This window comes from Cupressus sempervirens, chromosome 2, assembly GCF_028749045.1.
Source record: "Cupressus sempervirens isolate cs-2001-9-10 chromosome 2, ASM2874904v1, whole genome shotgun sequence".
NCBI classification, from domain to species: Eukaryota; Viridiplantae; Streptophyta; class Pinopsida; order Cupressales; family Cupressaceae; genus Cupressus; species Cupressus sempervirens.
The window spans coordinates 44,735,168-44,750,497 of NC_143119.1; positions in this window are offsets into that span (position 1 = coordinate 44,735,168).

The following is a 15,330-nucleotide window of genomic DNA, read 5'->3' on the forward strand; positions in this document are numbered from 1 at the left end:
TTTTATATGATAAAACCTTCTATGTCATAACCAATTATCATCAACTTTTAAAAAAAAACAACTTACTTCAAAAATATTTAACTAAATTACATTACCTTTGGTCATAGCACCAGTTGCAATCTCATTCCTTGATTTATCTTCGACTAAACATTTTCTATTTTTTTATTGTAAATGGTAACCCTTCTCTACACACTATCCAAAACTTAGCAATTTTTGTTTGAAGCCATCAAAAAATAAGATATCATTTGTCTTAGTCTTACCATCAAGTGTGATAGAACATTTTCCTTTTATCAAGTAAGGTGTATTGTTACCAAATTTGACACCTTTGCCATACGTTTTTAGCTCAATAAACCTGTCTTTTTGACCTATCATATGATGTGAACATCCATAGTCTATAATCCAATTTGATTTCTTCTCTATGTGTGAAACTAATGCTTTTTCTTCCTTAACATGATTCTCATCTCTAACTGCAACAAATCCTATTTCATATTCATTATCACTTTCCTCAAAGTTGATTCCCTTACTTTCAATCTTATCATCACTAACATTAAGACATTCCTTAGGAAATTATGACTTGTAGGGACTATGTTTAACCTTATTTTCTCTAGTAATGCATCTTGATGCAAAATGACCAAGGGTAAAAGTACAAATGCATGTCACGGTGAAGGACATCTAAAGTTGTCTTGGTCAAATTCATTTCTCCATAAAAAACTCAACTTTCGTCAAAAATAAAATAAAATACCCTTTTATAGATCTCAAAATTAAGATCATCATCATATAAATTTCATAGTTTTTTGATTAGTTATGTTATAATTTCAAAGTATTGCAAGTAGAAATTTTTGCATTTGGGAAGATGCTACTTAAAATATAGAAAAAGGTAAGTTATGTCAAAAGAATTAAAATCTATATTTAGCACACGAGGAGAGAGTCATCTTCATGAATATGTTATGTTCACCAAAAAGGTGTAGATTTGATAGACAAATTTTGATGGGAAAAAGAACTACTGATTTATGATAAGTTCGACTTTGAGTACTTATAGTGGAAAAGTACACATCAAAAATTATTATTTTTCACTAGCTATACATGTCATCTATAAAATATTTTAACTTAGAGTAAAAATATATATTTTCATATACTTGTTTGGCGGGAACTACACCCCATATTTTCAACAATTAAAAAAAGAACTTCAAAAATAAAATAAAATGCAAAATTTATTGCTCATTTTTTTTTCAAAATTTATAGGCATAAACTTCATTCAATTTTATGTATTTCATCACTCTACATCATCTTAAAAATTTAAATAAAAATACTACTTTTATGTCATTTAAGTTGAATAATTTGCATGTTGTCGTCCTTTTCCTTTATAAAAGTGTGACACGAGTTTGTACTTTTACCCCCAATTTTATTGCATGAATTTTAGATTAAAATTAATATTCCTTTAATTATCCTCTTACCTCTTTGCCACTATCTTTAAATGAAGTTTCATCTTTAGGTAAAGAATATTTAAATTGAGTAATTTCAAAATCTTGTGACTTACCAATTAGTATCTCCATGTTGAATCCATTGGTTTGAGAAACTACTTAATAACATTGACTTTATTCTCATTAGATGGTGTCAAATATCTGAGAATTTTCTACACTACCTCATCCTTAAGTATTATTCATCCTGTGCTCTTTACCCCTATTGCAATCTTTGTGATCATTTGTACATAAGATTTGACGATGTCATCTTCTTGCATGTTGTATTAAAATTCCTTCTTTTCCTTAAATGTGAATGAAGATAGCTCACTCTCATATTTGATATCAAACTCATACATAACGAGTGTTCAATAATGAACTCCATATGAATCAAATGTGTTACCATCTTATTCTTCTAGTTGTCATAATCATCTCCATCAAATTTAAGACTCATTCTTGTAAGTCATTGCAGATCTCCTCAAGATTCTAAGCTTCTATGATTAATTAAAAACTTATGAAACTAATCACCAAGAATTTAAAAAAATGTATAACACTAAGAGACCATACATTGTAACATATTGATTTTTGTTCTCAAAGAAAAACCTTGATCAAAGGGAAAGCCCTGATGAGGATGATGCCCATGAAATAGTTTACTAACATGTAAGTTCCTTGTAAAAAGATGCGACCTAGTTAGGAGTCAAATATGGTACATTTAGTACAACATACCTTATTAAAGTAAATATCCCTTTTAGGAGACCTTGAGCCCTTTTTATAAGGTTCTAACTATATTAGGAGTTGATGAGAATAAAAGGCACACTGTTTGATCTCACGGCTAAAAGGATGAAGGGTTAAACCACCTTTACAAAAGGATAAAAAATCCAACAATGTGAACTGATTGATATGCAACTTACTTACCAAAATATCTCCTTTGAACTCCACTAGGATGATAGATTCCACTCATACCTCTTCTCAAATCACCCAACAACTTATCATCTCTTCTTTGACAATCCAACATCAAGGCTCACATCTATACTTATCATTCCATACATCTCATTCCTCATAATAACTTTTATATATATACCAATTATAAATAATTAATTAATTTAGGCTATTAGGGCTTCCTTGATGTACAAATAACTACGTATAACCATTATAAGGTATACATGCATTATCAAGAAATTATACAATCATTACATGAATTGTTCTACATGATACAATAATAATTTAACATTTTCCAGTACCATTTCACATGCTACAATGATCTAGTCAATTGCCAGTAAAATACATTGCATATTACACATATGTATTCTTTCCAGAGTACAATATATGCACACAAACAAGTCTTTTATCACCTTCCATGCTCTTCAACATTGGTTCCTACTCGCCATCAAGATATAACAAAAATATTGCATCCGCATCTGGCATATTTTACTTCTCACTGGTTTGCTACTAGTTTTCACAACACAAATTGTAACTCATATATAATATTAAATAAAATACAATGAACATTGACATGATGTATATAATCCTTCTACAAAAATGTAAGTTCATGTGTCCAAATCTATTGACTATTGCTTACACTGAACTTATGTTGGCATCAACGATAAAACCAATTATTAATACAAAACTTCTACAAAAATCTAAGTGCCAATAATCTCTACTATTTCCAACAGTTTAATCATTTTACCTTGAAATCACAAGTCCTAGAACTAGATCTTCATCAAAGGACATGATGAAAGAAGGTAATTAAAGAATTTTCTATTGGAAATATAAGGTAGGCAAGGTTACTAAGAAGGGAAGGGTGAATCAAGAACCAATAAAATTTTATCTTAATTCACTAATTAATCCTTCATATAATATTCTAATCTAATTTTATGCATGAAACAATTAAATGAAATAAAAATTTATAACACTTTGACATAAGAAATGTTGATCCAGAAACCTTTCAATGAGAAAGTAAAACTAGGTTGGGGATGATACCCATAAGCTTTAGTACTATAGTATAGAGTTAACTTGTTAAGGCTTACAATTGACCATTTCTAGTGATATGCCCTATTAGGAGCAATAAGGACTGTGAGGTCCACCTTGTCAAAGGATTTACAAACATACAATGATGTATGCACTCGACTAGGAGGAGATTTAGTAAAGATTGTTAAGTCTACCCTATTAAAGGATTTGGTTGATGCACTTATTAGGATGAACGAGTGGCTGATCTTTGATTTGCAACTCTAATTTGTTGGTTGAGATTCCTTGTATTACAATAATCACCTGACTTTGATAGATAAATCTTTATTATCCCTTATACTTCTTGTAGCCTTCTTCAATTTTCACTTATTCTCATCATACACTCTTCAATTCTCTTCTTTGGATATGATACAATAATGTATTACATATATACCAATCTAATTTATAACTTATTGGAGTCAGCTACAATACCAATTTCATCACAATTCATAGGTCAACCAACCTACTATAGCTTGGATTTTGAAGACAAACTTAGTGATGTTCTCATACATGGAAAACACTGTCAACACTCGACAATCTTTGGCACTCAGTTGAACTTTGAAGCTCAATCCATACTAATCACTTCCAAGTAGCTTGCACTCAGTCAAGACTATGTGACTTAGTGAACTCTAAGAAACTCGATAGCAACTAGATCACTTGGTTGACACTACATGACTCGGTCAACACTAAATCCACTTTGTTAACCCTGTGAGCTTGGTAGACACTCTTGGACTTGGTTAACACTATAGAGCTCAGTTTACACTATGATCTTCTTCACTTCCACTAATTGGCTTAGTAGCCTCTATTATTCTTGGTTTGCACTGAACCTTGTCTCTGAAGCTTGGTAAAAACTGTGTAGCTCAAAAAACACTGCAAACTGACTTAGGTGCTTGGTAGATATTGTATTCTGACTACTTAGCTCAAGAGCAACTAAATCACTTGGTTAACACTACAAACTAAATGATAAGCTCAGTAGCAACTATAGAGCTCAGTAGCAATATAATCAATTGTCTAAGTGTTGAGACACTAATAGACAAATTAACCTTTATATCAAAAATCTCCCCCTTTGGCATTAGTGACAAAAACACTTATCAAAACAAAAATATGATCATTCAAAACTGTAAGTTAAAACTTCCTTTTCCATCATTCCACGTCTTCAACTTGGTTTTAACTTCTATTTGCTATGGCTTGGTAACATACTCTTATTTTATAATTTTTTAAAATTGCTTTTGTAAAGGTATTCCTTGCTTATTCATACTATACTATACTGCTCCCCCATACATATATCTCCCTTATATATACATAGTATAGTATACTTCTCCTCCTTTACATATTATATACACTACTCCCCCATTTTGATGTAAATTCCAAATGTTTATAATAATTATATGTTAATACCAAAATGTGACAAGAACTCATAATGTACCTTCAGAATAAGTACCATCATCTTGTCCAAATTTTCCTGTAGTGCCTTTCTTGCATGCAATACAATCTAAACTTCTATTGATAATTCCATCATGTGATCAGCTATGGAGAAGTTGTTATCATGGATGAGTCTCTTTGCATGTGCAATATGTTTCTGCAATGCATCCATGTTTGGAAGAATCATGCCTTGGATTTTTGCAAGCATGACCTTGATCCTATCTTTTGCCTTCAATAGTTCTACCTATAGATTGGTTAGATATCTAATCTTTGTATAATGTGTAGAGGAATGGCTTGGGTCAAGTGATAGCTGATGTGCACTTGCCTTCATGTCTTCATCTATCTTGGATAACTTCTCCTTGATATCCTTGATGTCATCAATGTTAACCTCATATTCTAGAGGTTTAACCAATGCCACTCTAGGTTTGACTACTTGAATGTATACTTTGTCACAGTCCACCATGAAACATATATCATCCTAGTAATCTTCAACAAGTTTCTTGGAATCCTATCTCTATTATTCATCTTCTCCTTGAATGTTTCAAAGTAGTTATTCATGATAAATAAAATTTTATTCACCCATCTTTGCTATATACTCATTAATCTAATACAAAATAGGAATATCTTTCCTCCAGACTACTTTACCTTTGGAAGATTTCTGAGTAGAGAAGAATAAATATGTTATAAGAGATCCAAACTTACATGGATTATTCTTTGATCCTCCGATGCTCTCCATATTCTTTTTGAATTGATTCAACAAAAGCTCAGAAAGTTTGAAGGATACATTATTCTTTACAACCTTGTAAGTCAGAACAGCTTCACATGATCCATTATTTAATCTTCTTATACTGTAAATCTTATGTGTAATGGTATGGATGACAAATTTCAGTTCCATGTCAGTTACACTGCTAATCTTTATTCCTCTTCCATCCCACAAGGAAAGAGTTCTCTTTTATGGTTCTACCTGACCTTGGGTTTTAGTTGTCTTTTCATTGTTAAGCATTGGGAGTCCAGTGATCTTATGAATCATTTTCCTGGTTTTGCATATGTTGCTCCAACCATAACTGCTCATTATGTACATGGCTCAAAATATATCTCATCTATTTGACTTAGAAGCCTCTTGGCATATGAGAGATATGAGTCAAGCCTTTGGTTTCCAAACTTTGATGTTTGGGTTTCAATGCATCACGCACACATAATTCCTTTAATTCTTCATTCATTTACAGGGTTTCAAATTGTTGGATTGACAATGTTAAAAAGAATAGATGTATGCAAGAGTAATACCTTAGGCAGAATTTGTGATTGTACACCAACTGAGTCAAGCACCTCTCCAATCGTTGGACTCAACTTGAAGTTTGGTGTGTTGTAATCAACTCCATGAACCAACATTTCAAACCCTTTCTTTTCTTTTCTCCTCGAAGATGCCATGCTCCGTAGGGTTTCTAAAAACTTCAAAAACCCTTTAACAACAAATGCTCAAATCGCTTGGGGGATCTAAAATCGGTCTGCACTAATAGCTCTAGAAATTTGCAATGAAGACAATGCCTTTGATTCCTTGCTTTTAAAAAATTTCCACCTTTCAATCACCATTAATGTTTTGTACTTCATACTCACTTGGTGACAGACTATTCTCCACTCGGTTTAGTGTTTAATACTCAGGAGATATCTACAACTTGGTAGAGTCTCCATCACTCGGTATGGACTATCAACTAGAGTCTGCAACAATATGTAACCTGACCTTTCTTGGTAAGGTCCTGTGACCCAACCTTACTTAGTAAGGTCTTCTGCTTTTCATCATGCTTGGTGATCCCTGTGCATCTCGAATGCTGATTGGATCAGTCTTTCTACTAGCTGGAACTGATGTTAGATTACTTCCTTTGAATCATAGTTCCAGTGATCTCTATAGGGAACTAAGTTGAAGTTTTTGGACCACCCAAATAATTGACTTGGGTGTCATTCACTTCATGATCTTGGTTTGCATTCTCTAGAGATTTTAGTGCCCATTGTTTCCTCATTTTCTTTATTATATTTTTAGGTTTGACTTTCTTTTCATCTTCAATTCTACCTTTGTTGATATAGTTTTTGAAAATATGTCCAAGTTCTGTATAGATAAAACATCTCTTGTTAGTGTCACTTTTTTTCATATGATGTTTGACACAATTTGCTCCAATGTGCCCAAATTCACCACAGTAGTGACATCTGCACCATTTATTGTAATCCCATCCAAATATTGCTTTCACAATTTGTTTATTAAGTTCCACTGCTTGGTTTTACATTCTAAAGATTTTTGTCCTTGTTTCTTGCAATTATGACATTTACCTTCAAACTTAGGTTTTTCTTTACATTCACTTGCTCTATGACTGTGCTTATTACCTATAACACTTTCCATTAAATTTTTCTTTACCATTATTCCAACATTTATTTGATGTATGACCTATCTTACCACAATGATTGGAAGTAGGTCTTTGATTCTTTTGAGCTCCTTTCTTAGATGATTCACCTTCTTCTATGTATCCTATTCCAAATTTTTCTCTGTTTCTATATTGACTTTATTCATTCAATTGATTCATGCTTTCTTGAGATTTCATTATTCTTTCATAGGTTTTGTTTTTAGTGTTGAGATCATTCTGTAATCTTTCATTTTTTGACCTTAGATTCATAAGTTCTTCATCTGCATTAGTGAGTTGATCAATGAAGTCTTCTTGCTGAAGGGAAAGATGTTGAATTTCATTGTTCTTTCCTTCTATCTCTTCTTTAGTTTTGTCATTTTCTCTCATGACTTCACATAATCTCACTAATTGGATTTCTTGTGCTCTTTCCATCTTTCTAACTTCTTCTTGAAGATTGGAATTCTTTTCTAATAGATCATTTATTGCTTCATTAGCTTCATCTAAATTATTTTTGGATATATATCTTCAATTATTTCTTCAACGTAGAGATTGTCATTCATTTGTACTGCAAGATCTTTCCTTCTTTTCAATGATTCAGAGAGTTGCTCCTTTTCTTTCTTTAGTTTCCTAATGGCCAATTCAAGATCCAAATTTTCATTGTCAATAGCCTTATCTAGCCTGTATACCTCCATTGCCTCTAATCTTTTCTCAGTTTGTTAAACTTTTTATATGAGAACTTGACTAGCTTTGATACCAATTGTTAGAAATATAAGGTACACAAGGTTACTGAGAGGGGAGGGGTGAATCAAGAACCAATAAAACTTTATCTCACTTCACCAAATAATCCTTCATATAATATTTTCATCTAATTGTATGCATGAAAGAATGAAAGTAAATAAACATTCATAACACTTTGACACAAGATATGGTGACCCATAAACGTTTCAATCAAAAAGTAAAACTGCGGTGAGGATGATACCCACAAGCTTTAGTATTGTAGTATAAAGTTAACCTATTAAGGCTTACAATTGACCGCTTCTAGTGATCTACCCTATTAGGAGCCATAAGGACTGTGAGATCCACCTTGTCAAAGTATTTACAAACATACAATGAAGTATGGACTCGGTTAGGAGATTTAGCAAAGACTGTTAAGTCTACCCTATTAAAGAATTTGGTTGATGCACCTATTAGGATGAACCAATGTTTGATCTCTAATCTATAACTCTAATTTGTTGGTTGAGATTCCTTGTATTATAATAATCACCTGACTGTGATAGATAAATATTTTTTGTCCCTTATACTTCTTGTAGCCTTCTTCAATTCGCACTTTTGCTGATCATACACTCTTCACTTCTCTTCTTTAGATATGATACAATGTATCACATATATACCAATCCAATTTATAACTTACCAGAGTCAGCTACAATACTAATTTCATCATAATTCACAAAGTTGGCCCAAGTACTAAAACTCGAGTTCTAAAGACAAACTCGGTGTTGCTTTGATACACGACAAACATTGTTAATGCTTGACAATCATTGGCATTCAGTTGAAATTTGAAGCTTGGTCCATACTAATCACTTCTAGGTAGCTTGAACTCGGTCAACCTTGTGTGACTCGGTGAACTCTAAGAAACTCAGTAGCAACTGGATCACTCGGTTGACTCTACATGACTCGGTCAACACTAGATCCACTTTGTTAACCATATGATCTCAGTAGGCACTATTGAACTTGGTTAACACTATAGAGCTCAGTTAATGCTATGATCTTCTTCACTTCCATTGACTGGCTCGGTAGTCTCTACTACACTCAATTTTCCCTAAACTTTGTCTCTAAAGCTCAATAAACACTATGTAGCTTGACAAACATTGCAAACTAACTCACGTGCTTAGTAGACACTGTATTCCAACTACTTAGCTTATGAGCAACTTAACCACTTGGTTAACATTGCAAATTGAATGATAAGCTTGGTAGCAATTGTAGAGCTCATAGCAATGTAACCAATTGACTAAGTGTTGAGTCACTGATAGACAAATTGACCTTTATGTCAATTTTTTCTAAGTGAGTAGTTACTATTTTGTCCTTTCTATATATATTTTTTTGGTAACAAGAATATTTATGTTAGATGAAAATGTGACATATTTCTCCTCTAGGCCTCAGCTTCTTTTACTATCCTGATTTCTATAAAAGGGTAATCGAGGTCAAGAGATAAGGGCCAGCATCTTTTCAGTAGAACTTTATTTTTGAGTTTGTTAGTCCAACAAAATTTTATGGAGTTCTAAGAAATTTTTTAAACATTCAATGGAGCAAACAAAAGTATTTAGTGTTATTATGTTGAAAGTTTTGATTGAGTCTGATTATGTCTCTCATTATATATCAAGAGTAACATTAAACATAATGAGATTACATATTTCTAGCTTATTTATCTCAAGGGTGTGAATCTTATGCATTGTGTTCTAATTTGATCAAGGATCTTATTAAATCAATATATTATTATGATATATTTGTTTGTATTCATGATTTAATTCAAGGAACTAATTAAAGTGATAAGATACTAATGACAGATTCATTGGGTTTACTCAAGGACTTTGATAAGTAGTCTTGGTCATATATATACTTGTAAGGTAGTGTTATCTTATATCCAAAAGTTTATCTAGAAACTTATTATTATAAGGTGTAGATATATGTCAAATTTATAATGAACCAAATAAATAGGCACTTTCATATTATTCCACACAAAAATTTGAAGAAATAATGAGGTTCATTTTTTAATTTGTATATTGAATAAGTTTGTAATACCTTATGTCATGCTTCATTTTAAGTAGTACAGATCAATGAATAACTAGCCATTGTTTAGTATCTCCTTAATTATGTTCATTCTAGTACTAGATTTATCCAATTACTTGATTTCATCTATAAGTTTGGGGTAGAGATTATACAAGATTATCAAATGAATACATGACTAGGTGTTGTGGAGCCTAAAGTGTAGAAGGCGTTGAGTCTTCCTTATTAGTTGGTCCAAGTCTAATTATCTAGTGATAATAAGAATTGGTCTCTTTAAGTAGATGAATGCGTCACTTAATTTCATTTATGATTAAATCAATTTCTAGGAACAAACAATTAAAAGATTGACATTTGTAGAATTAATATTCGAGCAGATGTAGCCCCGAGAGGTGGTACATAGGTGGAAACACTAGATAATGAACTAGGAATCATATAAGTCTCAAAACTACTAGTAGGTTGGGTTAAACAAAGATAATGAGGATAATCCTTAATGTGTGTACCATTTTGATCAATGATATGTGAAATAGTATGCAAGAAATCAACACAATGATCATCATTCTGAAGTATCTTCCTCATCATTTCTACTAAAGTGATGATGTTTGAATTAGAATGTTCTTAACCTTCTTTGGAAATATTTTGCTCTTGGGTATGAGACACTCTTAAGGTTTCATCATCATCGTGAGAAGGGTGGGGAGATGGATTCTCAATAATAGTGGTAATGTCATTAGAATTCATGTGTGGTTCATTAAGATTCCTAAGAAATAAAGAGGGCTCAAGATCAATGGGGCCATAATTATACAAATTATCCTAACCAAAATGCTATATGTATGATTCAATTGTATAAAAATAATGTAGAAGGAAATATGGAAAAGGTATATCTACTAAATGGAAGAATGAAATTTTAAGGGTAGACAAAAACTCAACACTAATTAGATTTATCCACCATAAATGGATTCAAAATACATAATTACACATGAGATCTAATGAATAGAACATATAACCATGAAATGATAATGAATTTAAAGGAGATATATCAAAATAAGTAGGATTGACCAAAATGCATAGTAAAAAAGTGACACACGTGTAGTAGAGGCCATATTGTCTACCCCTTTCCTAATGTATAATCAAAAAAGAAAATGACCCAGTAGGCTAAAGTGGGACTTAAACACTTAGCGAGTGTAGTAATATTTTATGATTATGATTAAGATGAGTTGGATTTGAGAGAATATGGCTGAGTAATGTACTTGATAAAAGCATAATTAAGGACAATATGCAAGATTCAACAAAAAAAAACAAATATACGTTATCTAGTAACTTGTGGTGCCTTGAATCACCAATTAGAATGTAGATTGAATGTGTGGTTTTAGTTTAAGTAGATTTGGAGCATATAGAATTCCTTTGCCATTGTATGCTTAGGTACAAAATATACCCACCCACTGTATATCTTGCACTTTTGTTTATATTTGTTAGCTGCAATCCATTGGATCACATACTTTTCATATTTTTAACAACTTCATCACATGTTCCTATCAACATAAAAATAGGGATGGTTTAGTTGTAAAGGATTTGCCTTGCTCAAGCACATATTTAGGAATCAACCTTGAAATTAAAATGAAATTGCATAAAGGAAAGCATGTAAATATAAAGGTTGTATGGTTCTTAATATTAGTTGTCGAATCATGGAATGGAATCCAAGATGCATTTTCACAAATGCATGGATCTATGAACACCATTCCAATATGCTTAATGCATTCTTTCCTTAAAGAATGAATGAATACATGCATGTAGGTGACAAAAAAGATCTTCTTTCTTGATTGAGAACTCTTGTTGGACATCATAAGAGATAATCTTTCTATATTAGAAGACTTCCTATAAAATACCTTAGGATTCTTATAGAATGATTGAGACATGAATGCTTGAAAACTCTAGAAATTTTTTCTTTAGATAGCAACAAGAAGCGAGGTTCAAACTAGGCATTTTATTTCCTTTTTTTTGGTTCATTTAGGTAGTTTAACTTTAAATTGAAAATTTAAGACTATAATAATTTTTTTAAAACAATGAATTTATTTCTTTATGAGACTTTGAATAGCTGAGATTATTCATCAATATAAATGAAATAAAATTAATAGGTAAAGATGTTAGTGAAAGGTTGAAAGATATTGATGTTTGTATACTATTCAATAATGTGACAAATATTATAAAAATAATTCAAAATGCATTATCATTATAGGGGATCCTACCATATTCAATATAATTGTATCATTTAGGATTATTAGCGTGCCATTTGAGAGCTTTAAAACTTTGAGTAACTAACCTTGTTGAATATTCATATAAAATATCAACCTCAATGATAAAAGATATATATTTTACTTTAACAAAAATATTTAGATTATGTTTAGAAGTAGTAGGAAGGTGAAAGAGTTTTGGGTAATTCATAGGTTCATTTGAGGTAGATGGAGTGAGAGGAGAATGTGAAAGAATTGAAAGATGATGATTAGAATTTCATTTGGCATGATTTTGAGGATTATATCCTTCAAGGATTTAGATTTGTCACTTGTTGTGCACAATGAACCATTATAGGCTCTAAACCAAGGGCATCTTATTCCTATTTTCTCTTTACTAAAGATGTTTACTATTTTGGAGATGCTACTTGTCCTAGTATTGTTTTGAGTGAGGAGCTCCTCATGATTTTGGGTGCAAATAATATAGTGGATAAATATTTGTCTTCCTATACCTTCTAAGAACTTTTCATCTCCACTTTACCAATGTTAGAGTCGTTTCTAGGGCCTAGTGTTGACTAGTACAAGGAATCATCAAAAGTCCAAACCACACATTTTAGTCCTTATATTATTGTTGTAGAGTGTAGTTATTAGGTGTAAAAGGTACTTGATTTCCTTGTGAAAAAAGTTTCATCCCATCTTAAAAACTAGTAGGGAAATTGTGTAGAGTCTAGACTCAATATTGATGTTTTTAGAGCTTGGTCTAAGAGAAAATATACATAGATTCATTGAGACCTTGGTACTTGTGAATGATTTATTTCTCTATGTTATCCCTCCAAGAATATTATATATGTGCTCTCTTATTTGGTATTGGTTTTTTTCATAGATTTATTGAGACCTTAGTACTTGTGAATGATTTATTTCGCTATGTTATCCCTCTGAGAATATTATATATGTATTCTCTTATTTAGTATTGGTTTTTTTTGTAATGCTAGCATTTTCCTTAAGAAGTATCATACAATCTTGGATTTAGAGAAATAATAGAGTCCTACACAAGTTAAGATTTCCTACTTTATAGATCAAACACTGGGGCGAAAATATTTGGCTATGAATTTCATGTATTGTTGGCCAAATTGTTAATGATACATAATGTAGATAATAATGATTTTGTATGATTCTATATTGATGAGTATATGAAGCAGGTGCTTGTTTATCTAGTTACATTATCCTCTAAGTTGGGGAATATGATGTAATAGATCAAACATATGAGCTCTTTAGGTTTTGAAATAAATGCGCCATGGCTGGTTATGTTTTTGATGGGTGTAGGAGATGAAATCAAGTTTAATCAAACAAAAAAGATCTGTCAATTCTTTTAAAGGTTGGATTCACATCCTTCTATGGGAGGGAGAGTTCTCTCTTCTAGACAAGACATTTTGAGCACATCATTCCTTGTTTTGATGACCCTATGAAAAAATATTTAAGGGAGTTGGATAAAGGAGCATTTTGTGAAAGGGTATGCCTCAACAAGGCTAACCCAACTTCTTGGGAAAAATGATCGAAGACCTCAAAATATGAAAATAAGAAGACCTACAAGTAAAGTCAAGTATAGTAGAAAATTAATGACTTACGAAATTAAACAAAATATAAGATAGATGAAAATGATAAATCTATAAAAATAAACATAGTTCAATTGATTGTTTGAACTATTTAAGTTTAAATCTATATAATAAAACATTTTAAAATACCTCTAAAATATTCGTACAAAAGAACTATAAAATCAATTTCGTAATATTCAAGATTACATTTGTTTCAAACAATCTAGTTTTTATTTATTTACATCGTTAGAGTAGCTGTTCAAGAAAACAACCAGCTATGGACCCTCAATTTTGAGTTACAGGAGGTTTGACAATCTAAATAGCACTAAACCAAAGTCATTACATTATGAATTACATTTTAAGAATGTGTGTCTACAGCACTTGCCAACTGCCTTCTTGCTGTAAGAAAAATAACTGCTGGAAGAAAAATTATAGCAAGGCAAAAATAAAAGTTACATTGTGTGAACAAATTGGAGCAGCTGGAGGAAACTGTTGAGGGAAAGACGAGCAGCCACAAATGTGTCAACCAATTACCATTACAAATCCAATGTAATCCTTGTAATGTTGGAAACAATATTATAAAAAGTTTAAAAATCACTCAAAATTCAATCTAAAAACTTAAAATTTGCTATGTTAGAAAGTAAGTCTAAGTCTAATGACTTAAGCTGACAGTCTTTTAACAATTCAAAACAATGTCCTAAGAAGAACACCCATCCCTTTGCAGCAAAGCAATTATCACATCCTTTCAAAAGCAAACTGATACAATTTTCACCATTTCTGAAGTCTCCATGAAATTTGTAGTCACAACTGATCTTCTCAATGTACTCATGTTTCCTTTCTAAATATTAATCTACATCTTACCTTTTAATTTCAAATGTTGCACCATTAATTCTTCACACATTTAAATTATTTTATACCCATTAATGACTATTAATTGCATTTGAGCTTCAAATCACTGTCATCTAGTCAACATTTATCTGACATCACAGAAGTGTAAAGATAATTTAAAGCTGTTATTTCTTCATCCTTGACTTGTTTCATTCATTCAATGCTTTTAGTAGTTGAATTGTACTTACATTATGTTTTATCCAATCTACAGCAGAAAATAGAGATCAACCTGTTTTCTCCCTTTAGTGAGTCTTCTTCCATCCCGATGCTTGAGATAGCATACTGAACTTTCATTGTCAAACCAAGTCCAAAATAAGCATGGTTTACCCCAGGGAAGGAAGGACAAAAACTATGCTGAAACCCTTAATGCATTGAAAAAGGCAGAGGAACACGAAACTTACAATATCATGAATCCAAAAACCTGTAATATCTCATTTCGGAACAGGCGAATATTTTGATGTTAACAGCAGCAAAATTTTTATTAAAGCTGTGATATCCATGGAATTCGCTTCAAACCGCCTGCATGCTCTTTCCAATTGTATGAAAAGGTAATGGCCTACATTATTCAATC